General features: G+C 37.7%; 1 protein-coding gene across 2 annotated transcripts in view; it reads right to left on the bottom strand.

Moving 5' to 3' along the window:
• NKAIN3 (sodium/potassium transporting ATPase interacting 3) overlaps positions 1-26,743 on the bottom strand; it is a 380,195-nt gene that overhangs the window by 155,822 nt on the left and 197,630 nt on the right. The window lies entirely within an intron of this gene.

Below are 26,743 nucleotides of genomic sequence, written 5' to 3'. Positions count from 1 at the left end.
GGACAGGCTGAGAGAGTTGGGGCTGTTCATCCTGGAGAAGAGGAGGCTCTGGGGAGACCTGATAGTGGTCTTCCAGTACCTCAAGGGGGCCTACAAGAAAGATGGGGATAGGCTGTTTAGTAGGGCCTGTTGCGATAGGACGAGAGGTAATGGTTTTAAAATAGAGGGGGGTAGATTTAGATTGGATATTAGGAAAAAATTTTTTACGATGCGGGTTATAGAACACTGGAACAGGCTTCCCAGAAAGGTGGTGGAGGCCCCATCTCTGGAAGCGTTCAAGGCCAGGCTGGATGAGGCTCTGAGCAACCTGATCTAGTTGGGGATGTCCCTGCTTCTTGCAGGGGGGTTGGACTAGATGACCTTTGAAGGTCCCTTCCAACTCTAACCATTCTATGATTCTATGATTCTATGAAAATCAGGCCCAAGGCAGTACGCAGTACTATTAAAGATGCATTAGCACCCCAGTTTTGAGGTAAAAAACATGGCATAGTCCTTACAAGGAAAGTGGACAGGCCCATAGGAGGTACGAATGGCCAGGATTCAGCCAGAAGGTCTCACAGCACCATGGGAGCTGGAAAGCCCAAGGTGTGCTCAGCCACACTGCTGTGCGAAGCACTCCTATGGGGTCAGAAACACTCCCTCTGTATATGCTCACTTATGTATACAGAGATTGTACACCAGCCATACCCATGCTGGTGGTATGCTCAATGCATACCCACTGCATTGAGCTCGGCCATAGAGCGAAGGGAGTTTGAGAAGGGGGAACTCTGGGACTGTAGGGTTACTGGTTCATGATGAAGGAGAAAACATTCTTCCCTACCTCCACATTTCTGATAGATGAACACCTGGCATTAGCTTCCCCTTGCCAACACGCTTGTTTAGAATTGGTGAGTGCCCTATCACGCATACTCTTCACTATCTTTGAAACTGAGGTAGAATAAACATTTCCTCCAAGATGGTTAGGTCTATAATTAAATGCTATTGACATCTCCATCCTGCACTAGGTTTGCTATAGATTTTACCCTACAATTATAGGCATTTCTGCGTTCTTCTCACCTAAAACCTAAGGAAAAATACAGCTTCTGACTCCTAGTTCCTTAACACTAATGACACACACAGTTAGGACAGAGCTATTGCAGCAACCCTCTTCTAAAAACATAATGACATAATGATCTGAATATTTGATATAGCTCATATTAACTGGAAGGTGAAGAGAATTCTCTCAGGAGCTGTCAAAGTATGAAAGATTATTTTGTCTTCACAAGGAGGCAGAAGAGGTCTATCCAGATCTGTTCACTCAAAAGGCAAAACTATATTTCACCAATTTCAACAGTTTTCTCTCTGTCGTCTCACACAGCGTCTACTTTCTGTGGTTTTAATTCATTACCCACAGCATCCCTCCAGGACTGATGTGGAAAATCTTTCTGCCACCCTTTTTGGCTTGCTCCCCTTTTACAAACGAGGTACTAAATGCAATTAATATTCTTGTCTATTTGCTTAGTGCTGGAACAATACGTAAGAGCCAGCAAAGAAGGAAGCAGCTGTTGAACCAAGCTTGAGAAAGTGGCCTGCAAGGCATTTGACTGGTGGCATTTAATCTATAACATAAATGAAAGATGTGATCTCCTGCATCTTCTCCTCTCTCTCCCATTCATGAGAGTTGAAAGATTGTGCCCTTGTCCTCGGCTCCCTTGGAGACAGAGTAATACACAAGAGCTTCTTCCTCTGACATATAGTGCAGGCATGCCACAGCGTGATCCACTGTCGCCAGCCCACTAAATGGCCACTCAATATCTAGGGTGCTTGACATCCAATATATCCTTTTCAAAGCACACTAAAGCAAGCAGTCCACTGCAGCAGCAACTGTTTTCTTCAGAAATCTGGGTATGTATCTGACCCTAGAAAGAGGCCAGGTCCCTTTGAAGGTTTCATATAGCATTTGTACGGTGTAAAAGTGTGGAATATATTTGTATGAGTGGGTATAAATTCTCAGAAGAAAGCAAAAATGCTTTGTATTTATATGTTACCTTTTAAAATAGTGGTTTCACCTTCCTTACTGGTATTAATTGATGCTAAAATATAGCCCAACAAGTAACCAGAACATCTAGAGAAGGATTATTTCAGCAATCTCTTGGGTGGGAATACAACATTTCTTTTTTAATACCATTAAGAAATATCTCATCATGTCAAATCATTATAGGGGCTGCAGACAGAGGAATCAGAGTGCTCAACATGAACACCATCTAACTGTGGCAGAGCATCTTCAATTATTAGAAATGGGCAAAACTAGATTTTAAAAAGATGACAACTTTAGCAGTGCTGCGCCTCTTGGCACCATGCCAAACGCTGTCTGGTTCAGGTCAGATTTACAGAAAAAAAAGATGCAATTTAATTCTTTTCCCAGAAAACCTGCCTTCTATTTATGTCTATTGTGCTCATCACAACAAGAGAGCAGTTTGATTTCCACTGCAAACAGCATCTAATTTAGAAACAAGCAAATACAAATACCTTCCCATTCTAAACAGCTCTCTTGTGTTCCAGTTCTGTAGATAGTGCTCCTCTACTAGAAAAATGATGTACAAATTTCAGGCTATACTTGGTCCAAATGTATTGGGAAACTGTTTAGAGATATTTTAGGGTTGATTTAAAGATACCAGTTGTTTTTCATTAATAACCACTGATTAATAGTAACATACACTAAAAACCTATATGAATAACTAAAATATGCAAACTCTAAGTTTTATTAACACTTCCTAAAAATACAGAGTTAGCTATTTAAAGGAGTTCTACTTTGGCAATTTTCACCTAGAGAAAATGAATTTTAAAAACTCTTGAAAAAAAATCTTTTTTTAATTTTGAGAAGTAAAATTAATCTTAGAATTCAAATAGATTTATCTTAAAATGGGAATGGTTGGAGAAAATTATTTTTGGAATGAAAACTGATATAATAGGTTAAAAATCAGATTGTAAGCACTTTGGAGAAACAAACTCCACCTTTATTCCAGGGAGTCTGGGCTCTGAGGCAGATATTCTGAAGTGTTATGTTAATACAAACAAATAATAAAACATTACCTTTCTGGTGAAGCTAGTGATTAAAGCTACAGACTGGGGTGCTGTTGCAACCGCCATGTGTAGGACCACATGCCTGAGCAGTGTGATCCCTTACAAGGTATGACAGAGCTTAGAATACTGTCCACTGTTAGAAACTGTAATGTGTTACAAACCTTCAAAAAAAAGGACCATTAGTAGCATTTGCGGTTACTTTGAAGCATTTTCTTAAATTTCTTTTAGATAAATTCAATTGTTTGCTTATCTGTCTACCCAAAGTAAAAAAAAAAAAAACGAACCAGTAGTTCTGGATCAAATAAATACTTCACTTTCACATAGAATATTTGAATTCACTTCTTTACCAAAACCCAAAACATTTCTAGTCACTTTTGTTTCTGATAAGAATCTTTTCCCATTTAGAACAATCATTTTTTCAGGGCATTCAGCCAGGCTACATAATAATCAGCTTTCTTTGGATCAAATATTACCCTCTTTTTATCAAAAGGGGTGATCTAAATCATGATCATCTACCTTTTTAAAAAAATTCCTTTAACAACAAGCTACACACTTTTCTGTGGGACACTTTCGTTTTGAAACAATTCCACTGCATGGGAGATATTTCAGCTTGCGTCAAATGAAAAAAAAAAAGTCCTTGTTGGGCTGTGGGCCCACTCTGGGAGAGACAAATATTATAACTTAATCAAATAGATCCTGTCCAGAGCAGACTGAAATGATACAACAGAGCACAGAAGTGCCTGCTCAGCAGTAAAATTAAGAAATAAAAGTCCCTGTGCCATCAGTCCCCCAACTACTTTGTCGAGAACCACCTCTCTCTCATGTTGAGCCCTATGATTTCTTTTGCTCAGAGCCCCTTCACTACCAGTTGTGACTGATAAAATCTGCTAATTTTCAAATACCCCTTTTAAAGTTTTGCTTTGCTGCAGACAGCCCTTGTAGCTTAGGCAGTGCCGCCTATGCACTAGCAGTTTAGACCATGAACCCCTCCCTCCCACACCACTACGTGCTCTGACCATGGGTGACTCAGAAAAAGTAGACAGTGGCATCAGTGGAGTTCAAGATCCACGGGGCAGCGAGGAAACCATACGGCAAGCTCTCTGCCCTAGACTTCAAGAAGGCGGACTTCGGCCTTTTCAGGGACCGTCAAGGGAGGCGGCCCTGGAGGGAAGAGGGGCCCAGGAAAGTTGGTCCACATTCAAGGAGCACCTCCTCCAAGCTCAGCAGAGGTGCATCCCAATGAAGAACAAGTCAGGCAAAAAGGCCAGGAAGCCTGCGTGGATGAGCAAGGAGCTCCTGGACCAACTGAAAGTAAAGAAGGAAGCCTATAGAGGGTGGAAGCGGAGACAGGTAGCCTGGGAGGACTACAAAGAGGCTGTGCGAGTGGCCAGGGATTGGGTGAGGAAGGCTAAAGCCCTGATGGAACTGAATCTGGCCAGGGATATAAAAAGCAACAAGAAGACCTTCCATAGGTACGTAGGGGACAAAAGAAAGTCCGAGGAAAATGTAGGCCCCCTCCAGAAGGAAACCGGTGTCCTGGTTACCTGGGACATGGAGAAGGCTGAAGTACTCAATGACTTTTTTGCCTCAGTCTTCACCGATAAGGGCTCTTGTCTCACCACCCAAGCTGTGGAAGGCACAAGCAGGGACTGTGAGGATGAAGAACCGCCCACTGTACTCAAAGGGCAGGTTCGGGAACATCTGAGGAACTTGAAGGTGCACAAGTCCATGGGACCTGATGAGATCCATCCGTGGGTCCTGAGGGACCATGTCCATGTGGAGACCTTGTCCATGTGGAGACCGGTCATGAGTGGCGTCCCTCAGGGGTCTGTGCTGGGCCCAGCCCTGTTCAACATCTTTGTTGGCGACATGGACAGTGGGATAGAGTGCACCCTCAGCAAGTTCACCAATGACATCAAGTTATGTGGTGCTGTCGACACGCTGGAAGGGAGGGATGCCATCCAAAGGGACCTTGACAGGCTGGAGAGGTGGGCCCGTGCCAACCTCATGAAGTTCAACCAGGCCAAGTGCAAGGTCCTGCACCTGGGTCGTGGCAATCCCAGGAACAAATACAGGCTGGGCGGGGAATGGATTGAGAGCAGCCCTGAGGAGAAGGACTTGGGAGTGCTGGTGGACGAGCTCAACATGAGCCAGCAATGTGCTCTTGCGGCCCAGTAGGCCAACCGCATCCTGGGCTGCATCAAGAGAAGCGTGGCCAGCAGGTCGAGGGAGGTAATTCTGCCCCTCTACTCTGCCCTGGTGAGACCCCACCTGGAGTACTGTGTCCAGTTCTGGAGCCCCCAGCATAAGAAGGACATGGACCAGTTGGAGAAGGTCCAGAGGAGGGCCATGAAGATGATAAAAGGGCTGGAGCACCTCTCTTATGAGGACAGGCTGAGAGAGTTGGGGCTGTTCAGCCTGGAGAAGAGGAGGCTCCGGGGAGACCTGATAGCGGTCTTCCAGTACCTCAAGGGGGCCTACAAGAAAGATGGGGAAAGGCTGTTTAGTAGGGCCTGTTGCAATAGGACGAGGGGTAATGGTTTTAAAATAGAGGGAGGTAGATTTAGATTGGATATTAGGAAAAAAATTTTTACAATGCGAATTGTAGAAGACTGGAACAGGTTGCCCAGAGAGGTGGTGGAAGCCCCATCCCTGGAAACGTTCAAGGCCAGGCTGGATGAGGCTCTGAGCAACCTGATCTGGTTGGGGATGTCCCTGCTTCTTGCAGGGGGTTTGGACTAGATGACCTTTGAAGGTCCCTTCCAACTCTAACCATTCTATGATTCTATCACTGTTTTCACTCAGTTTGTGAATCTAGAACAGGGTAAAAAAAATCCTTCAAAAAACAAAACTACTGAAACTTTGGGGGAGTTGGGGTTACTCTTGTGCTTGATGCTTTTCAGCTGATGAATCTTTTGTTGGAAAAAAAAAACACAACAGAAACCATGAAGACTTAGAATTTGCTATATACTTGTCTTTTCTATGTCCATGCAGAGCAGAAAACATGATCCTCTTGATGATAAACCAACCTTATCCAGCTGGCATAAGAGTGTGCACAATGGACACCTCTCATCTACTTAATGCATGTGGGACCTCCTCTGATGGGAATGGTGCACAAGAACTGCTTCTGCTTCCAGTAAAGCAGTAATACAGAGCAGAAAATGCTCCCAGAATCTTTACCGCATCTTATTCTTGCATCAAACCCGTCACCCCACTAAACAAAGGCTTTTAACACATTACCACTATATTATGCAGTGGTAGTATGTGTGTATATATGGATGACATCTTGTGCATACATTTTTAACATTTTTTTTCCTATGTCAGCATTGGGAATGATGCCAGTTACCACATTTGGAAAAGGACATTTTAAAATGCAGTTCATGACTTCTTGGCCAGTGTTAAAAATGACTTCCTAATGGTTGGGCTCTGTTCCAGAAAATAATGATTCTCTGTACCCAGTTGTACCTCTACAAGCTGCCCCATATGGATAGAGATGCTGTCAACATAAATAAATAGATTGCTTACTATTTCAACTTTATCTAGCAGTTTGTATAAAAAAAAAAAAAGATGTTGACTGTGAGAAATCTTAAAACTGGGATCAAACTATAGAACTGTTCAAACACGTTGTTCAAAGTGCTCCTTTAAAATTCTTTTTCTAGGGGTGCTGTGTCCACTCTTGGAAAGTGAAAAATACCTGTTGCTTCGTGACATCTTAGGCTTAATATACAGAAATAAAGTGACACACATACTCAAGTGTCAGCTTTGTGCTAACAATTTGGAGTGGTAAAAAAAACGGATTCTGAAATATCATTTCAATGTTAACAGCAACTGTAGTTTGTTTCTTCCTCCTATTGCCTTCAGCTGACTACAGTTCACAGCATCACAGTGGTTCAGCAAGAATGGAGAATATGGCTCAACATGGGAAACGTGGTCAGCTCAGATCTCTAGATCAGAGAAGAGAATTAGAGACACAGTGCTAGACTAGTACTCCCATGAGATGCTGCAGCAGCACTCCTGGGTCAAAATTGTCAGATTTCAAGTAAAGATGCTGCTTCATTGGGAAATTTTTAGTTTTCCATTTACTTGTCCAGAAAAATTATAAATTATCTAAGAAAAGTACTCTGAGTATCTGCAGAGCTTCTTCTCATAAGCATACAAATCTCCATCCATCATAACAAATGCTGCAATTTTTGTAATATTATATGAGCTACCCTTATTAAAGCATTGAATTGCTACAAATATTACCTCAAGTCAATGTGAAACAGTCATTTTGTAGTGTATGCATGTGCTGAAAAAAATGATGATACAGTAGGAAAAACTATTCACATATTCCACATTTACCCTTTCCTCAATGAGGTCAGAGATAGAGATGTAACCTAGAATGTACTAGATGAAACAATATCACTTCGAGCAATATCTCAAAACAGTGGTCTCAATCATATTTGTCCACAGGCAACAGTACTGACACAGAATGAGCAGTAGGCAATATCATGCTTTGTTTCCTCTGAAAGCCTAAGTTTTATTTTTATGCTTTTAATTTCCTATGCCCACAAGCACAAGCTGGAAATTCTTGTAGGTACCATATTGTCTGTGACCCTTGGATAGAGAATAGTATTTTTAATATTTCCTCAACACACACCAAAAGATCACTCATGCCATGTCTTAACTTGCCAATTGCTCTTGTTTTTCATTTCTCAGCCCAAAAATGATGAGCTATACCTTTCCATATTTCTATTGTGAGAGAAGACTAAGAATCAGGGGAAAGAAGAAAAGTTATGTACTTGGGACACTTAATGCAAAGATACGCCTTGTAATTAACAGTTCTAACTCAATACTGAATATTGAATATTCAATACTGAAGAAAGTCAGTTTTTCCTGTGGGTTTTTTTTTTATTATCTCTGAATACAGAAAAAAAAAAAGTACTTTTCTTTACAACAACATATCACTGTAACAAGCCTACAGTTGCCCCAGCTGCAACCTTACCAGATCTACCTACAGATCCTCAGTGCAGTTAAATTTTAGAACTAAAAGACATGCAACTATTACAGGCACTTTTCACATGGTTTTGAGCAATGGCTTATCTGAAAACAGAATCAGCTGTTTTGTCTCTGGAAATATAATTTTTCAATCTGAGAGAAGTAGTTCAAAACCACCCTCGCTCTTCTCCTGTGCTGGGTGGGATGGTGTCCTGAATTTATAAAGCAGCAGTCTTGGGTAAGAGCCTCTGTGTCAGAAAAGCAGTTACAATACTGACGTGTAAAGAAAGAGGGAAAAAAGAGACAACATAGGGAAGGGATTTTCTTAAGATTGTAAAAACATAGTGTTGAGAGAAGTCCATCATGTTACCCAACAAACTCAGAATTTGCAACTGCAATTGATTATGTGGCACATGGATCAAAAAATCCATGTATTTTGTGACATGAAAAAATGAAAAAACACTGGATCATTTCATCACAGGATATGTAATAAACTGATTAGTTTAAGAAGGAGATTATACGACAGGCCTGTTGGTTGTTAAAAAACTGCACAAGGTGACTGAGTAAGTGTCTTTCATGTCTATTTTTCTTACTCCAGTCCCTTATTAATTGTTAGCTCTGAAAACAGAACTAACATTAACAGGATGAACCATTGGACATGATTTGCTCCTGAATTATTTTTTTTTTTTCCTGCTTTGAGACATTTGCTTCCCTTAACTGGCCTGGGATGTGACGCTCATTGGATGGGCCACAACTAACAGGTTTATCTAATAGCCTTGTTATATTACAGTGTGTTTGAAAAGGGGAAAAACATATTCAGAAAACCCTGAGGAAAAAACAGCAAAGCAAAGACAGAGACTGTGAAATCTGTCAAGATTTATTAAAAATAGCAAGAGTAATGCCCCTGAAATGAAACTTTCAAATAGCAAAGTTACTTCAGCAGCCAAGTATGAGATGTTTTTGAAGTTTTCTGTGTTCTGCTGTTTGGTTTAAATGTATGGAAGAAGTAAGACAAAATGTACAACAGAGAGGTAGAAATCATTATAGTTAAAACTCATGTGCAATTTCTGTAACAGCTTTAAAATAATTTAAACCTCAGGTTTGAGGGAGATGATCTATTCAATCTTTCTTACTAATCACAATGTTTTTCAGAAAATATGAGCAGAGTATGTCAATCTATTCCTTAGTTGTTCGAGGAAAGAATAAGTGGCTCACTTCATTACTTGAGTTGATAGATGTAGTATTTCTCTTTGAGCATACCTAAGGTCGTAAGCTGTGAAAGATTACTCATAGATTTCACAAAAGCATTTTCCACTAGATTCCTTTATTCTGACTAGTTTTTTTAAGAAGATGTCCAGTTTCCAACAATATTTCCTACCCTTTCCAATTACCTTAAAATAAGATAGTATCCTGAACATTTTCTAAAGGAAGGTCATAATAGTACACAAAGGAAAAAAAACTAGGAGAATGTGTTCATTTTAAAGATGCTTTTTGTGTGTATATATGTGAACAATTATGCTTACTGCACCTGTCTATATCCATCTCCTAGAGAAGATTCAAAATGTGCAATAGTATTTCATGAAGTGAAAACGTTTTCTGACCTTAAAACTACAGAGTGATCACTTACCCTTCTAATAAATCTACCTCTGTCCTCTGACTTACACTTCTTATCTATTTGATGTAAATATAATTCACTCCAATAAAGATATGCTAAAATAAATCAATAATCATTTTAGAGATCTAAATGATGTAAATACGAGGACGTAATGAAAGGTTACGTGACTGAAACTATGAACCACAAAGGCTGCATACAGGACACAGAATGAGATGTCAACATGGAAGGGGAGTTGGACTAGATGACCTTTGAAGGTCCCTTCCAACTCCAACCATTCTATGATTCTATGATTTCTAGTGAGAACTTCTTCAGAATTCAACCTAGAACAACACTGAACAAAAGAATATTATTTACTTTTTAACACGAAGTTGCAGCTTATTAGAAACCAAAAAAAAAAACAAAAAAAAAACCAAAATGAAACTGTTGTCTTTTACTTGTAGGTGAAAGTCAAACCAGAAAATTTATTTACACCAAACAGAACATCTTGCTAACATAACAATCATTAAAAGATGCCTAAGTATGTATGTCATTGGTGTCCTTGTCCCACTTCTCCTTTTTCAGCTATGCCTTATTTTTTTTTTTTTTTTTACTCTTAAAAAGATAAAACATCTCTTTCTTGTTCTGGAAAAAAAATCTGCATAATCACCAGAGAAAACTGACCGTCCCAAGGAAAACTGCATCAAAATATTGTGATACAAGATTTTGCATGACTCACTCAAACTGTTGCTAGGTGTTCAAAATAAAGAAAAAAAAAATCACCCATTTTTTCCCATGTAAGATTAATTGTAAAAAGCAGTAGGTTAAAAACCACCCAGAGAAAAATAAAGATTTAAAAACTAGTACTTTTCTCTGAAATCTAACACTAAAATGGTTACTAAACAGAAAATTTGTTTCTCTCTCACATCAGTATAACTTTTTCAATTATAGGCAACTTTGCAAGAGGAAAACAAGCATAACTTTTAGCAAGACTGCTGTTAACTGCACTGGAAAAAAACTAAGATATTACAACCTTACTGCTAAAGACTAGCCTAATTAACAGGCCAGTTTCATTGCCACAAGTTTTCAAATCTGTGGTATTAATTAAGAAACAAAAGGAGACAAATGGCCTGCAAAGAGACGTATCTGCCTTCTGGCCTACAAATGAGCACTCGCAATCTGTGTAATCGATACCAAGAAACCATCTGGAATTAATGCCCAGCCTCACAGCTTTCTGCACCAGCTCCTGCATTTACCTGACCTTTCAGTTAAATGTATCTTGTGCTTCTCAAATGACTAACTGGCACCTTTCATTGCTTTAATCATTGACCTAAAAAAGTATGTAAATGTCAGCCTTTGTAAGGCCACAGTTTCATATATCCATACTTTCAGTAAGGAAAGGTGTGTCAGTAGCTTGACAGCTGTGAAACAGAAAAGATTTATGGTTTCTGAGGGGAATGGGGAAAACTAAAATTATATTTTTCACCTTCTTCCAGCTGTAGGAGTAGTAGGGCTGCTGCTCAGTATGCCCCAGAAAAGACTTTACATGTTATATATACCACTTCCCCATATAAGACACATGCAGCTGGCTTGAATGGCAATTAATATAAAAGCCATAATACAAATGGAGATGTGTGGATCAGGAAAGTAAAAGTTCTTTAAGCTTCTGTTAAAGAAAATAACAATTCATTAGATACCAGCACCTGGAATATTGAAACTGCAGATATTTCCCTCCATCAAGGTAAGAGAATTTAGATACTTTTAGACAATCAAAAATATAAACCCAAGAAACAGCCACTTTCATTATCTCTCTGAACGGCACAAAATCTCTCCAAACCAGATATCTCTATAGGGCCTGTTTGTATATTCAACGCTAATGGAGATGGAGATCTGCCACATGGAGCTTATCATAAGAAGTCTAAAGCAAGAGCAGTCTAAACCAAGAAAATCAGTTTCTTCCAATAACCTAGAAGGCCGCCTGGATAAGAAAACTGGTTTGAATAAAACCACATGCTTGTGGTCATGGTCCCTAACCCTTCACAAACTTGTCCCAGCTGAAACATCCTTTAATCTGGAATTCTGCTTATGCGTCGCATACATTATCTTAATCTTCCTCTCCTCTCCAAAATGTAGTATGTGGCTTGATATTTACATAGAAAATGGCAACAGTATTTGTTTAAATTTGCTAATAAATTAGATTCACATATAAGTGACACACACACACACACACAAAAGTTGATTTACAGCATTCTCCCTCTCTGCAGAGACATGCTTCTACATTGTGTACAAAGACTGCTGATGGGATAGAATGAGCAATGAAAATTTTGAACAAGAGAATAACACATTAAATTCCAATCACAACATCCTTTGTCCACCTTCACGTGGAGTCTACAACCATTACCACATCCTGCATTTCACTCATAATATTCTCTCCCATTTTCATAGCAGAACCCGTAAGTACACACAATATGCTCAAAGGTCACACATGACAAAATTACCTAATTCATTACAACATATTCCACAAATTCATTGCAAATTGCCTTGGTTATTTTCTTGAAGGTCTTCCCACAATCCCAAACTGCTGAGAATAAGAATATACTTTTAAATCTTTTTCAGACAATTTTTACTTTTGTTCATCAAAAAGCATTTTTTTTTCTAGTGAATTGACCGCAGATTACTCATGCCTCTCAAAAATTTTTGATAGGTAGATGTCAAAGCAGCTTACGCTTTCCAATATAAAAATTGGTGATAAAATGAAAGGACTGAGAGGGCTCAGAGATTTTAAGGGAAGATGTTGCCTGACATACTCAAACAGAAATCCACAGATAGCAGAAAGTGGTTTTACAAAGCTGAGTTTTACATAAAGTCACTTGTTCCATTACTGCTCCTTTTGTGGAAGCAGATAAAATAAGTTTGTCTAAGTTTTACTAAAAAGTGAAGCTAAAACAAGCCAAAGAGTCCGAAACTGACAGTAACAACAAATAATAAATATTTCTTGCAGAATATTTTAAACCATGACCTAGATATTAAATAGATAGAGAATACTGTGAGGTGTCAATCAGTTTCTTAACTACATCCAATAAACCAGGGATCTTCAAACAAGTCACTAATTATTACTAATTATGAAACTTTCACTCTCATGATGTATTATTGTTTTAATTACAATCTTTTGATCTGTTTTCATTTAAAATGGTAATGAAACTAAGAGAAACAAGGTTTCTTTGCACGATTACTTTTTATTACAGAACATTTTGGAGCTGAGATTTCGATTTTAAAAACATACTAAATTCGTGCTAAAAATTGACTGCACCTGCCTCACATCAAAATCAGATGAAGTGCATGTATGAATTGAGAAACATAAAAGAATCATCTACTGTATTGTTAGGATAGGTGTAGCCACAACACTACAATCAACTTTTTAAAATTAAGTATTCTAAATGAACTTTTTTTTTTTATAAGATTATTTGTTAAATCATAGAATCATAGAATGGTTAGGGCTGGAAGGGACCCTCAAGGGTCATCTAGTCCAACTCCCCTGCAAGAAGCAGGGACATCCCCAACCAGAGCAGGTTGCTCAGAGCCCTGTCCAACCTGGCCTTGAATGTTTCCAGGGATGGGGCATACTCAAGATACGGCAATATGCATGGTAGAAATTTAAGATTGTTCCTTGTTTCCTTATTGGGTTTTTTTTTTTTTTTGTGGTGCTATTTGGAACTTATAAGTATCTATTTAAAGATCTTTTCTTTGTTAGACATCAGGTGCCCAAAAACCCCATCAGGCATTGTACAAGATCAGGGGAGACCAACAGCAAATAGCCCAGGGGTAGTTTTGTGGAGGGACCAGCATTTGTATCAGAGAGAGACAAAGTAAATGAGCTCGTACGTGAGGACAAAGTATTTAATACTAATCCTAAAATGTGTTTACAAAAAATAATTTGGCAGCCTACTTTGTTTAGTTTCAACACTGGAGATAGAGTTTGTTTGTAACAAAACAAAAGAAGAAATTTACATCCAGTCACTTCTCACAGGAGAAGGTTTTTGGTTTGGGTTTGTTTTTTTTAAAGATGAGAATATGAGTGAAGGAACTGTTTCTTCCACATAATTCAAAGTAATGCTTCTGTTATCAGGTCAGATATTATGACCTTGTGAATAACATGCAGCCCATATCTTTCATGCTTGAGGTCTAGCTGGTAAAATAATTACTATTGCAGACCTAATTCAATAAATCAAAGATTAGGGAGATTTTGCTCATGGGAATGTGACTAAAATATCAGCTGGGGCCAATTAGGTCCTTAGATGTTAACTGACATTTTTTCAACATCTTGTCTAGTCCAGGATGAGGAATAATCCAAGTCCTCTCTGAAGCCAGACTTCTATTAACTGAAAGATAATTCAGCTCATTCTAGCTTCCCCCCCTCCCCTCTATTTGTTTAATGACTATTCTTAAGAAAATATTTGTAACAAAATATCTGGGCTGAAACCTTTCACTGGTTTGGCTAGTGTAATAGGAGTGGTAATGCCTGAGGCATCATCTAGTTCGCAGAAGACCAAACTGTCACCTGCCTGTGACAACTGTAGCTTTTCAGGTTTACAAAGAGGTCTATTCATTTTTTATTTTTTTTTTTTTTTACTCTAATCTTTGTTAGGTTTGCCACACATTTCCATTGCCTCTTGTTACCACCTGCCTGTAACACAAGTGCTCATCAGCTCTCAGGTATCCCTGGCTCAAACAGCTGAAGAGGACTGTCTCTGGATCATCTTCTCCTCCAATGCACTCTTACACGTAATTCAGAACCCAGTGGTCTGCATTTTTTCTTTTGTCTCTTTTTATACGTGATAGTATCTCAGACTTTTTTCCCAAGACATTCTTCTCACGTTGAACTTTCAAGTTACAGTGCACTTCCTCACGGTCAACTTTTTAAATGTTCTCCAGTGTTTTAATCACTTTCTACTTTAATGGTTTCCTGTCTTTGAATCATACTGGTCAAGCAATTTTCCAGGTGAGTAGCACTATGAGACATTCTTCTTCATGCCCATCTGCTGGGGAAGAAAAGTCTGGTGTATCAACATGGTAACGGCAAAGGAAAGAGTCTCCTACTCATAGTGTTAATTTCTGGTTTTACTCACTTGACACTACATACATAAAATTCCAGGCAACGCAATTTTAGGCTGACTGGCTTTCTTCCTCTTCAGAAAGTTATTGAAAGTAGAGTTGTCTTACATTTTTATGCAAAAAAGGTATTAATGCAAAATCTTCTATGCAAAATCTAGGAATGTTATATCCATGATAAGAATTTGATTTCCTCATAACAAATGAGGAAGTTCAAGATTGAAACTTGGATTGAAAATTTTGGGGAAGATTTATCATACGTTTAGAGCATAGCTTACAAGATGGGCTTTTAGCAAAAGAAATTAAAGTTCCCTTTTTCTATTTTGGCAGTTCCTGGATGATTCACTAACTGTGATGACTTCTTTATACCAAGGACCTGTCTAGATCAATAGTCTGCAAAACTGGACACGTTTTGAATGAGAGACTACCAAAAAGTACTTTGCAACTATTTAAAAGACAGAGAATCTGAGCATGAGTTATTTAATGTCAAAAATAAGTTCTGGAGAACATCAGGTTATCTAAGGCAGTGCATGTCTGAGTGCATGTTCATTTCTGAACGTCAGTAGAGAAAGACAAAGAAGGTGTCACTTATACTGAAATGGCTCCCATGGTGTCAAACAGAAGATAGTTAAGACAGTGATGAAATGTATTCCTTAGGTCAAGTACTGCATGTCTACATGCCATGGAAATATAATGGGAACCGAGTTGGTAGGAAGACTTCCAGTTTAGCTGGTAATTTAAAAAAATAAGTAAATCAAGTTGAATATTTCCCCCTCTGGCCCAACATGATATTCTGGAACCCAACAGATCATTTCCAGAAATGACTTCAATAACCATCAGTTACAGGGAGCAGACAAAATGATGAAGCTGACACGTATTGCTATACTGCCAGGCATCTACAGCAGTTATAGTCAGAATTTCTGACATACCTCAGAAGGAAGAAGATATTTCGGAAATATATTACCATGTTTATGAGATGTAAAATGTCAGCACAGCACTGTACACCACTGCAGCACATGAACATCTGAAAAGAGCATGTATAATTTCCCTTGAAAGTGCTAATTTGCATGCATACATACTTCAGTTGCGGTAGGAGGTCTACGTGCTCTTCTCTACCCAAGTAGAAATATAGCTCAACCTCAGTGGTAAGGGGTCCTTCAGTAAACTTTATAACCTCATTCCAAACTCTGGCTGTCATTTAACAGCTTTTCAGCATGACAGTTTAAATCAAGAAAATGTCACATGTCTATAGTAACAAGTCTAATCTTGTCTGTAAATTGCTGCCTGTGGTTTTCAGAAACACAGTAAATTGCTGGCGATTTACAATGAGTCTCACTGCAAGGATAACTTTACTTTTGCACATTTAACAAAACAGTCTTAAATTATTCATGCATATCATTCAATGTTTGGGCAATTTGGAAAGTCATTGATTTCAGGAACCTGTAGTCTGCCTTTTTACTAGATAAATATAAATCTTATACTTGACTTTTACTTCTCAAATGTAAGACTGAAAGTCTATCCTGGTACCAAAGATCTGTAATGCGTTTTAGGACTGACTCATCAAGCATAAGTGGCCAATTTTTTTTAAACACTCAACAAATACAAACAATGCTTTAGACTGTCTTTGCATAGTACTTCAGGTACCTCAGGGGTACTCGTAACTACAACAGAAGAGATCTCATTCTGATGATCCAGAACACTACAGCACACGTCCCTTTTAAAAACACAGTGAAGCCAAGGCTATATTTCATGAGTTAAATATCTAAGCAGTGGCTGGCTAAAAAGCAAGGGATAAAAGAAATACATAGAGGAAAGGTACACAGCTTCAGGTGAAAAGCAATGGCATGAGTTGGTGGACAGCGATTTATGGGAAAAGGACATCACAGCAAAATTTCTTATACCCTGCTAGATGGATGAGGTGGGACTGCAGCACCCTTCCTTCATGGATGGGAAGAGGTATGGTCTGTCTAAGGAAAGGCATAGTAGGAGCAGTCCTGAGTACTTAGATGGTGCCCCTCTCCTCCCTCTGAAGAGGCAGCAATACTCACAGAGAGAGTTTCCTTCCCAGCATTGCCACTGAGGCATAGCCTTCAAAGGAGAAGCTCCATCCTAGCACGAGAGTTTATTCGTTCTTTGCACGTAAGTGTCTTGCTTTGCTTTAAATAAATAACTGGGTCAATAAATAACAAGGTCAAATTTTTAACTAATCTGTATGATCGGGGTTTCAATGCTTTTTGATGTAGCTATGTCACTTTATACTCTCTCAGCAGAAAGCCAAGAACTTTGAAATATTAACAGCATTTAACAAGTGAAATGCTATTTTTTTTATCCTAAAAATGGCATTTACCAACAGCCTATACATGAGCAGCAGAAAAATCTGCAAGTACTGAAACACCATATTTTGTTTTCAGTACAATGTATAGTTATTATGTATTACCTTCTATTTGTGAAAGTGTAACTCATAAGCCCCTGTATTTCTTTTCGTCTACAGTAAAACCTGAATTAAACAGCCACTCAATGAACTGACAAAATAATCTATTAAGGCAAGTGGAATTACAAGCAAAAGGGAGTGATAATTCTGTTAGAAAGACAGAACACAACCATATGAACTACTAAATCATACTTATTTGACACATAAAATTATTTTACTGTTGGCAAAACACTTAAATACAGGAACATATTTATATTTCCATGCTAATAAAGGGATTCAAAATGCAAGTATTAAATTAAAAGGCAAACTATGTCAGAAGGATTATTTATTATACTATTCCTGGTCTTGATGATGTGATGTAGCAGGACAAACTGTAATGAATTATTCTTTGCTGAGTGGGCTGCAGATCATAAAAAGCAATATATTGTGCAGTCTTTTTCACACAAACCTGATACTTTATTTGACTCAATCTTTTTTGAGTCTAAGAATGGCTTTAATCCTCAGTGGTTTTTTATTCTTCTTTATAAAAAACTTAAATATACAGTGCTTGAAACACTGAATATTTCAGAGATGCACTGAAATAGTAAAAAAAAAATGCAGATGATTACTTTAAAAAGAGAAACAACTCAAATTTCATACATCCACATATCCTTCCCCAACTTTTTCTGACTCCAATTCATTGAATTTCTCTCATCTCATGTTATACATTGGAAGAATTTACAAAGCACAAACACAACACAAGAGGTGCCACAATAATACATACAAGATCAATACAAGTAAATGCAGCCTAGATGACTTGAAAATGCTGTTAAAAGGAATGTTGTAATGTGCGTAATACAAAAACATAGAATAATATGGACAGACCCATACATCAGCATTTGTTTAATATGTTATATATCAAATATAGCAAATGTTTGTATTTCAACATTCTTGCATAAACCAAGACTTTTGTATCTGATGAACACTTTAGTTTTTTTCAACTTCTATATTAAAGCCTCCTCTCCTTCCTAAACTTTAATATATGAGAAGTGAAGAGGTCTATGGATTGCCTCTTATTTTAATGCTGATTCTGCAAACTACTTAAACACATAGTAAGCATGTGAGTAATTGTACTCAGTTTAATGAGACTACTAATGCACTTTAAGTTAATCATGTGTCTTGCTGTACTTAAGCTGCAGAAGAAAACCATACAGAAATCTAAGTAACGAGAGTAAACAATGTTATAGGACGATAATCACCGTAATTCACACACGCTACCCCTGTGTTTTAGGTTATAGCAGTCCTTTGGCTGTGTGCTGCTCATTGCCTTTCTGAAGCAGTTGTAGAGGTCATGCATATTAAGAACACTGAAAAGACTCTCAGGAGGGAAAATACATTTTTACCATACTGTCCTGAGGGAGTCAGAAGAGTCCACAGTACTGAGCAAGTGGGGGAGAATGGCTGTGGAGGCTTTAGGTGACTGCTGCATGGAGTTTCAGGGGTTAATAAGTTAAGGAACACCCCAGGTCCAGAGCTAAGGTGCTTTGGGTGAAGGAGAGAAACTGGGAAGGAATACAAAAGGGTCTCTTTCCCTTCTCCTCTATTGTGTTCTTTCTTCTGATTTAGTTGAAACTAAAAAAAAAAAAGCAATTATAAAGTTTCTAATGAGAGGTTGCCGTAACTTTTCTCTCTGTGGAGGCACTAGACAGTTTCTTCTGTTCCCTCTTCAAGCTACCTTTTTTCATTTGTAATGGCACACATATACAAGAATTTAACTATGAAAGATTCATTCTTTGTGAAAATTTCTTCAAACATTGAGTACAAAAGTTTTTGGTGCCAGGCAAACACACATACATATTCACTAATTGTGTCAGCCTGTTCCTCAAGAAACTAGAATAAAAATGAAGAAAATACTTCAGTTAATACAAATTAAAGGATATACACTGGAGAAAATATATTGGGGAAGTAAATTTGTCAGGTAGAATCCATACTAGCAAGGTTAAAGGAAGTAAGAAATTGTTCATTAAGCTTATTAGGAACAAAAGAAATTACAGAGATGATCTAGACCTACTAATAGACGAAGCCTGTGATTTTTTTAGAAGCAGAAAAGGCAGACATCATTAATAAATGTTTCTTTTCTTTATTTAGTAAAGAACAGAATGAGAAAAGGAGGAAGAAACACTTTCTATACTATTAGTAAATCATAGAATCACAGAATTATAGAATGGTTTGGGTTGGAAGGGACATTTAAAGGTCATCTAGTCCAACCCCCCTGCAAGCTGCAGAGACATCTCCAACCAGATCAGGTTGCTCAGAGCCCCGTCCAACCGGGCCCTGAGCATCTCCAACGATGGGGCATCCACCACCTCTCTGGGAAACCTGTTCCAATGTTCCACCACCCTCATAATAAAAAAAATTACTCCTTATATCTGCTCTAAATCTACCCTCTTTTAGTCTTAAACCATTACTCCTTGTCCTATCGCAACAGACCCTGCTGAAAAGTCTGTCCCCATCTTTCTTGTAAGGCTCTCTTTAAGTACTGGAAGGCCGCAATATGGTTTTCCCAGAGCCTCCTTTTCTCCAGGCTAAACAACCCCAACTCACTCAGCTTTTCCTCATAGGAGAGGTGCTCCAGCCCTCTGATCATCTTCGTGGCCCTCCTCTGTACTCACTCCAACAGGTCCATGTCTTCCCTGTGCTGAGGGCTTCAGAGCTGGATGCAGTACTCCACATGGGGTCTACCAGTTTATAAATTGTATTCACTCTTCAGGCCTGGACAGCTTTCAACCATTCAAAAACACTGGATGTTGAGATCCATTAATGTAAATAAGTTATTTTTTAACAAATCTTGTGAACTTCATGAGACTATAAAGTTGAAAATGTGCACATCCAGCAGTTCAAGGAGAGTTAGTCTATCATCAGTGCCAAAGTAATTGAGGGAAAGACAACTTAAAAACAGATGTCTGAGAACCAGCAAAAGCCATATAATAGATGCCAGTCAATAAGACTTCGTAAGACATTAGGACCTGTTAAATAAACTTGATTTCATTACTTCAAGAGGTTAAAAGTTGGGTTGATGGAACCAGCTGCAAGAAGATAATACACTTGGACCCTATAAGGCATTCACAAAACATTCCTATTGGAAAAATTAGAATGGCAGTACATTTTTAATGGACTGAAAATTAAATAGATTGAAAACTAATTAACATAGTTTGCAATGGAAAAAAATCATGGCTTAATAAGAGCTTTTCTAGCAGGACTCTCTTGGGATTGGTGTAAGGTCTGATGTTATTCAATGTTTTCATCTGTGATCTAGAATCAAATATAAAATCACTGCTTGTAGTGGATATATTTGCAGATGACACAAGGAGAGGGAGGAGGGTAAATAATGAAAAGGCAGGCAGCTGTACAGGGCCATCTGGACTCCTTAGTAGGCTGGGATCAGCCAAACAAAATCCATTAAATTATAGGCACAAGTAAAGTGATATAGCCTGGAAGCAGGAAACACAAGTCATGCAACAGAACTGGAAATTGCATCCTAGAGAATAAAATGTTTGGACAGAAGTTAATATTATCCTGGAATGTTTAAGCAAGCTGCCTATTTACAGATGTAAAAAGTGACCTTACTTAGATATTTAGGAATTAAGAAATACTAGGATACTGATGGCATTGCCTAGGAACATTTTAAAACTCTCTAACAACCTTTTAAAACCATGTGGTTATTTTAGGTATTAAAAGTAGCTAAATTTGTGTCCCGAGCACATTTTAAGATGTAGAAATTTTCACAAATACTAACATGTTGTATCAGAGTGAAGTGAGAAGTTTTCAAAGAAAATGATACCACAATACTCTTTAAATTTTTTAGAGGAAACTACAGTTCTAAAACTAGAATAGAAAGTACATTTTTAACTAATAATCAGGTAGTCAATTGATTCATAAGAGTAAAATATATACAAACTAAACCTAAAAAAGATAAAAATGTCAAGAAGTACAAATTAAAAAGTGATTAAGAAACGTGTATCAGTGACTTTTCCAAAATAATTATTTACACTGACTGTGCTAATGTTTGCAGGGTATACACAATGCCTACATGTCTATAACATTTACCAGTAAAAACAGCTAACTCATGTGGAAAACAAGACATAAGGACAGAAGATACCCTGAAAAAAACTATAGTTGCAATTCAGGGTAGATGTGAAGTGTATGAAAATAGTTCCAGAACAGCATGAACAACTCTGAAGTTAAACAATGTACAAGCATATTTGAGATGAAGACCTAGTAGAAATCAGTTTCTTCATAGCTGGACATCTACATAGTATTTTCCACACTGAATGTAGTCTTTTATCCAACAGCCCACCTTTGAAATGGGAAAAATAAGAAGCACTTGTGAATGCTTCGGTAAGAGGTAAAGAGAAAGAAACATTCATTTAGTCAAGATGAGATGGCTCAAAAGGAAAATCATCTGCCCTGGCAATACTGGCCATGAAAACGTTGGCCAGTAGTTTGGTCAGTTCTAATCAAACTGTGGGAAACTACTGAACTGAAGAAAAATAAAGCTGAAAAGTAAAAATAACATCAGTAATTCACAGAAAATAAATGAATCAGTTGTGTTACACCTGCTGCAAAGAAGTAATCTGGGTTTTAGGAATAACACCTATGTCCCTTGTAGCAGAAATAGACAGAGGGTTCAGCAGGCAGCTCACAGAGTTCAAACTGTCTCAGCATAAAAAAATGTCCAAGTCTTCAAACATATTTGAGGTAAACAAGGAAAATATTCAGTCAAAACTCTCAAATCAAATTTGACTCTCTTGATCTAACAAAGTAGGGAGTGAGGGAACATGCAGAGGGGAGAAGAGAGGAAGAAGATGCTTCCAAGCATGCAGAAGTAAGATCCAGTAAGGAGTAACACAGAGCAGCATTTCGCGGTAGACTGGTATAACATATTCTCCCCTTGCAATGGAAAAGCTCTTCCAAAACAACATCTTAAAGAAGTTCTACGTGCTTTCTAAAGATATAAGTGGAGAGAGAATCAAAGTATACAGAATGCAATGCTGCTGTAACACAGAGACAATAAAATTATTCATAAACAGCATTTGTCCTTGGAAGACAGTCTCAAACAAGCACTGTTACCATCACTGTGACTCCTCTTCCAAAATTTCTGCCTTCCCCGTTTGACTGAATAGGTCAAAAAGACCCAGCATTATTCCTGGTATAGTAAAGCCACTCTGACAATAAACCTCCCAGCAAAGCAAAGGGCAGGAGGGCAGACAAATCCCCAAAAGGATTCTCTAACTCTTTCCCCATTAATCTGAACTGAAGAAGTCTGTTCAAAGGAGTGCTGATACTCATGAATAATAAACTCAGTCACATCATCAACATGAGTGAGGAGTTTCCCTGAAGGACAGCTGAAAAAGGAAAAGAAAGAGAGTATAATACTCTAGACAAGGAACAATCCCTCCAATTCCCTTGTGCATTGAAAAGTTCTCAAAATCCATTCACCTTACAGAGGTTAAATAAATTATTACATGGAAACCAAGATATGAAGATAAACTTGCTCCAAGATTCAAATTGCAAAGATTAAGAGACTACTTCCTGTGACCTACAGAATCAAAAACTGCCTTCTAATTAAGACAGATTAACACAACATAAACCTTAAGCATTCTACAAAAGAAAAGATAGTCACAACAGACACTCTGGAAATATATTTAAGGCTTACCCAAGGTATGCTATTGAACCAACCAGAGGTTTTTTTTGTTCGCTGAAGCCTTCAGAAGAAACGAATAGTAAGAGTAAGGCAAGGACACTGCCCTATAGTCCCCCTTATTGTGCACCAAGAAAGAACTACTTAACAGGAGCTGAATGGCAAAATTTTCTTCCAGACGCTTTTTTGAATAATCTGATGAAAGTCAGGTTCAGGTAAGCCCATCAGACTTAAGAGGGCAAAATTCCTACACCAGACGCCTGGAGCAAAGTCACTTAAGGCCGATGTCAATTCAGAAATTTTAAGGTTATGCACATCCAATCTCAAGATACTAGAGAATCCTAAAGAACCAGTAAATCTCTGACTGGGTTCACAGGCTTTATGTAGTTAGCAAAATTGCCTTGGTTATCAAATGCAGATCTATGATAAGTAAAACAAACTTCAATCCTCCCTTGTCTTTCCCCTAAATTAGGCAGAGTTTGTAAGTCCCAAAGGATGAAAGTGCAGTCACCTGGATGACATTTAGAGATGATGAGCAACTGCCTGCTTCTTGTATTTCTTTTCTAGGTCAAAGATAGGCCCATGTTAACACATCTATCTACATAATAGCCTGAAGTCACACTATTATCAAGTCCCATGAGAAGCATCTGACGTACTGAAAACTCCGATGCAATTCAGTATCATAATTTCTGGGAAAAACTTTTTCAGATTCTGTCACCAACAATAAATCCTCTGTACTTTCATCAAGGTCTAGGACCGCCTTATATGTAAATTATTTTAAAAAAATAATTTCTTCCAACCAAGCATTATCTTCAAATGAAGGAAAAAAAAAAAAGAAGAAAAAAAAGTCACCAAAACTTGTGAATCAGTGCAAAACTCCCTTCAAAACAGTAAAACTGTTTTAAAACTGGACATCAATTGAATGCAAATATTTACTAGAAGACGAGCGAAACGACAGGCTTTCCTATAAGTAGGAAGAACTCTTTACTTGGCCAGTGTAGGAACTAAAATTCCAAAGGAGTTCCAAACAAGTAAATAGACTAAAGAAATTGTTAGCAAAAAAAGTATTATAAATAATTTATTAGCAAAAAATAAATTTGACCTTAGCAGGCAATATATAGACCCTGTGCTAGCAGTAAAATAAGTATACTGCCTCACATAAGGATCAAAATCTGTACATAGCAGTCAGTCATGTAAGTAGCTAGAAGTTGCTGGATAGACAGCAAATATGGTGATCCAACGTGTAAACAAGAATATGATTAAAGACATAATCAAAATACCTTTCACTGTATTTTTGCCAGAAGGACAAAACATTATCTCATGAACAGTCTTCCCTTTTTTTACAATAAAATTGTAACAATCAATACAAAATGCATCAAATTGTCAATAAATCAATAAAATAATACCCTGACCAACCAAACCTAGGTTTACCCTTATCTGCAGATGGATTTGCCATACTTGCTTAGAACCAGACCATGACTCAGAGAAGTTTCCCTTCCTTACTCCACAAACAAGCTAATTAATTCAACTTCTCCATCCTTGTGCATTGACACTCTTTTGTGGCAGGTACATGGCAACACCTGTTTACCAGCCTCCTTACAGATGAACTGTGAGGGGGAACAGTGAAAAACTAAGTGGCAAACAGACTCTTAATAGTACAAAAGTCACAGCACGTGCTGGAAATTTTGGATGCCAAAATCCAGACTCCTGATCTAACGAGTACTTATAAACTGAAACATTTTTTTACTACAGTGTTTAAATCCTTTCACAAGAAATAAGCATTGAATATATCAGATCAGGAAAAAAAATACAAATAATAAACGTATTTAAGAAGCCGATAAATCACAACTGAACTATCACATAATGTCATGGATTCTTTGTGATTCTGAAAAACATGCTTTAGATTAAGAGGTTAAAATTAAACTGAACACAGGGAAAATGAAAAAAAAAAATTCAGCAATCTTCTGGACACATGATGTTACAGCAGATGACTGGATGGTCCTTCCTGACCTTATATGTTGACTCCTTATTCTGTATGTTCTTGTTCTACATTTAAATACCCAATTTTTTGTTACAGGCTTCAGGCACAAATATACTATAGGTACTTAGGGATTTACCATCTCCACATCATTAGCCACTGTAGCATGCACTCCTGCATCACAGGACCCATCGCAGACTGAGACTGTATCCTTATTTCTTTTTCATATCCAAAGGCATCTTTGGAGAGATTTTACAACTTACTTACCTCTTCCCTGTAAGGCTGTATACATTACAGCACTTATTTTTATTTTTTTTAGGATCTGATTTCTTTTTTTTTCTAAATTAAGGTACTAGAAATATCTGAAAGATTAAGCTGCTGAACTTCATGAGAGTGATATTTGTATTAATAAATTTGTCTGTGCAGCAGTTAGCTAACCGTATATATCACACTCATCATTCCCAAAGCCAATCAACCATGGATATTCAATGGATTATTTAAAAAAAAAAAAAAGCCACAGAGAAATAATCTCAGTTATTTAAACCAATGAAGATGATGGTGGCCTACACTCCATATGTCAACCTTAGAATTTAACATCAAGGGGTTATAAAAGGACATAAATTTTGCTCGAAAAACAGATTTTTTAATGGTGCTGATTGTATATAATATCATGAACCACTGTAAATGTCACCTGAAATGATATGAAATACAATTTTTGCACCATCTGGAATGTACTCCTGATTAAGTTGTTCAGCAATGTGATCGTATCACCTAAACAAACTAATTAACATTAGAATGACACATTCTGCAGTTTTGGTGGCATTTATCTGTGTCCCATTTGTTCCACTTTTTTTTTTTTTCCAGAATGACCTTATGCTCAAATTGTGCCACCAAGCTAGCTGCATGTTAATTCTCCTTCCAAGAGTAAGCACATATTTCATTAAAACTTACATGGTGCTACCGCTTTACACAGCAGAGTGAAACAGACTGAATAGTAAATTACTTCGGTTACATGAAATCTGGAATATCAAAAAACAACTACAAAGTCTCGCAAGCTAAAATAGAAGTCTCTGAGGCCAGTTCATTGTTGAAAATTTTGAATTGGAGGAATGTGCACTGATTTCAGTATTAAAACACGAATAGATTAGTAGTTTTCTGCTCTTTAATTTGCTTTTGTTTCTTTTTTTTTTTTTTCCTAAGGAAGTATGTATTAAGTAATCTTCTTAAGCACTCTGCAGGTAGCATTCCTTGAGTTTTATTTCCAAATGGTAAGCACAAATGTGTAGTTATTCCCTCTTTTGGTTGAGAAATGTGACTTGCAAATAAAAAGATAATTCTTTTTTTTTTTCTACAGCTTCACCATTATGAATTCACAGCTCATCGCTAATTGTTCTCTAACTTTTCGTGGAAACAGTCATTGTATTCTAAACAGAAACTACCACACACAGTTTCTGCTCCTGCACGTACTGATGTCAGCCTAACACAACATCAAAAAATACAGTTTGCAAACACCATTGAAAGGCACACCACCAACACATCGGATACATGATTAATGGTACCTAATACCAGCCAAGACCAGAGCTGTTATTCTGAAGTGCTGAGATGTTGTTGCTGTTCAATATTACACTGCATAACTTCACAGCAAATTGGATTTCAGGTTTATTGCCAAAGTAATTAAAAATTCAAAAGATTGCTGTTTGAACAGAACATTATGGAAAAGTATTAAACACAATTGAACCTGGCGATTATTTCTCTTTATGGTGAGAGAGCAGCAGGATGGGAGGAGAGACTTGCATAAGGGAAGTCATATTAGAAGTTCATATTTTAGAAAACACATTTCAATGGAATCTCTATTGTAGAAAAGGGCACAAGAATAACAAAAAGGCTAATCATTCTAAAAACTTGCGTTTTTTT

This window comes from Chlamydotis macqueenii, chromosome 2 (assembly GCF_036417535.1).
Source record: "Chlamydotis macqueenii isolate bChlMac1 chromosome 2, bChlMac1.mat, whole genome shotgun sequence".
In the NCBI taxonomy this organism is placed as follows: Eukaryota; Metazoa; Chordata; class Aves; order Otidiformes; family Otididae; genus Chlamydotis; species Chlamydotis macqueenii.
The sequence above is the reverse complement of the archived record's forward strand: the minus strand, read 5'-3'. Positions and strand labels throughout refer to the sequence as shown.